Source organism: Olea europaea, chromosome 9, assembly GCF_002742605.1.
Source record: "Olea europaea var. sylvestris chromosome 9, O_europaea_v1, whole genome shotgun sequence".
NCBI classification, from domain to species: Eukaryota; Viridiplantae; Streptophyta; class Magnoliopsida; order Lamiales; family Oleaceae; genus Olea; species Olea europaea.
Genome location: NC_036245.1, coordinates 4,890,159 through 4,892,831, shown reverse-complemented (window position 1 = coordinate 4,892,831; position 2,673 = coordinate 4,890,159).

The following is a 2,673-nucleotide window of genomic DNA, read 5'->3' as shown; positions in this document are numbered from 1 at the left end:
TTGACAACAATGCAAGTGTCAGACAACGTGTCGAAAATCAGTGTACAAATAGCAAAGTCCAATTGGTAAGGACCTTGCCAAATGTTCACTATGGTGTACACTTTAGTTTACACTTTGTCACGTGACATTACCATATTGGACTATTTAAATTTCAAACAGCTTTCCCATCCAATTGACACTTGACAACAATGCAAGTGTCAAACAACATATCAAAAATCAATGTATAAATAGCAAAGATCAATCGGTAAGAACCTTGCGACATATACACTATGGTGAACACTTTATTTTACTCGTTGTCACATGTCATTACCCTGTTCGATAGTTTAAATTTGAAATAGCTTTCTCATCCAATCGACACTTGACAACAATACAAGTGTGAAACAACGTGTCAAAAATTAGTGTACAAATAGCAAAGTTCGATCGGTAAGAATCTTGCTAAATGTACACGGTGGCATACAATTTAGGTTACACTTTACCACGTGACATTACTCTATTGAACAGTTTAAATTTCAAACAGTTTTTCCATCCAATTGACACTTGACAACAATGCAAGTGTCAGACAAAGTGTCGAAAATCAGTGTACAAGTAGCAAAGTTCAATAGGTAAGGACCTTGCCACATGTACGCTATGGTGTACACTTTAGTTTACACTTTGCCTCGTGACATTACCCTATTGGACACTTTAAAATTTCAAATAGTTTTCCCATCCAATTGACAGTTGACAACAATGCAAGTGTCAGACAACGTGACAAAAATCAGTGTACAAATAGCAAAGTTCAACAGGTAAGGACATTGCCACATATACACGAAGGTGTACACTTTAGTTTACACTTTGCCATGTGACATTACCCTGTTGAACAACTTAAATTTCAAACAGTTTTCCCACCCAAGTGACACTTGACAACAATGCAAGTGTCAAACAACGTGTACACCTCAAAAATCAGTGTACAAATAGCGAAGTTCAATCGGTAAGAACCATGTTACATGAATCAAACTATTTTCCCAGGTCATTGACACTTGACAACAATGCAAGTGTCAAACAATGTGCTGAAAATCAGTGTACAAATAGCAAAGTTCAATCGGTGAGGACCTCACTATATGTACACCATGGTGTACTCATTAGTTCACACTTTGCCATGTGACATTACACTGCTGGACAGTTTAAATTTCAAAAAACTTTCCCATCCAACTAACACCTGAAAACAATGTAAGTGTTAAACAACGTGTCAAAAATTAGTGTACAAATAGCAAAGATCAATCGGTAAGAACCTTGCTACATGCACACTATGGTGTACACTTTAGTTTACACTTTGCGATGTGACATTACTTTATTGGATAGTTTAAATTTCAAACAACTTTCCCATCCAATTGACACTTGACAACAATGCAAGTGTCAAACAACGTGCCATGAATCAAGGTACAAATAGCAAAGTTCAACAGGTAAGGACCTTACCACACGTACACTATGGTGTACACTTTAATTTACACTTTGCCACATGACATTACGCTGTTGGACAGTTTAAATTTCAAATAATTTCCCACCCAATTGACACTTGACAACAATGCAAGTGTTAAACAACATGTCAAAAATTAATGTACAAATAGCAAAGATCAATCGGTAAGAACCTTGCGACCTATACACTATGGTGAACACTTTAGTTTACTCTTTGTCAAATGCCGTTACCCTGTTGGATAGTTTAAATTTCCAACAATTTTTCCATCCAATTGATACTTGACAACAATGCAAGTGTTAAACAATGTGTCAACATTCAGTGTACAAATAGCAAAGATCAATCGAGAAGAACCTTGTGACATGTACACTATGGTGTACACTTTAGTTTACACTTTGCCACGGGTCATTACCTTGTTGGACAGTTTAAATTTCAAATAGTTTTCCCATCCAATTGACACTAGACAACAATACAAGTGTGAAACAACGTATTTAAAATCAGTGTACAAATATCAAAGATCAATCGATNGTCAAATAGCTATTTCAAAAGCTTAAAATTCATCCTAAAATGGAAAATCTAAACATATTCACAGGAGGCACAATACTGTGCGTCAGCAGCTTAAGGATGGGTTATAGCTACTGACTATGTAAAGTGAAGCGATAAATTGCTGACACTTAACTAGAGAGCTAATTCTAAAAACATCAAGGGAATGGGGCTAAAGCCTATTATAAATTAGATCACTTACAGCGGAAACCCAACCTTACAATTGGAGATCATATGGACAAGGTTCAAAGGGACAACAATGTTATTGGAGTGATTTGTAGGGCACTACATTGAATTTATTCCAAACCCTTCCTATAATGCGTAGTACCAACTGTTTTGATTAGAGGAAGAGCTAATATTTCTAATGCTTACTACAGCTCATATTCAGTGAGGTGTTTAGATACAATGCACCCTTGATAGAAATACCTATTTTGAGTCTAGAATAGGGGTCGATTTCTATGAGAATTGAGGCTAATTTCTCTAGAGCCATCTAAGAAATTGGGAAAGTTCATAGTTGAAATAAACACAACCGTGAGAACTCAATGATTGTTTTAGAAGTCTTGTGTGGGTTCTATTGTCTCAGTTTGCAGCTATAATTTTAGAGTTCAAAATATAGTTCACTCTACAGTTAGCAAACTCGATAGAATATATAAAGCCAAGGTTCAAGTTGATAGACACCA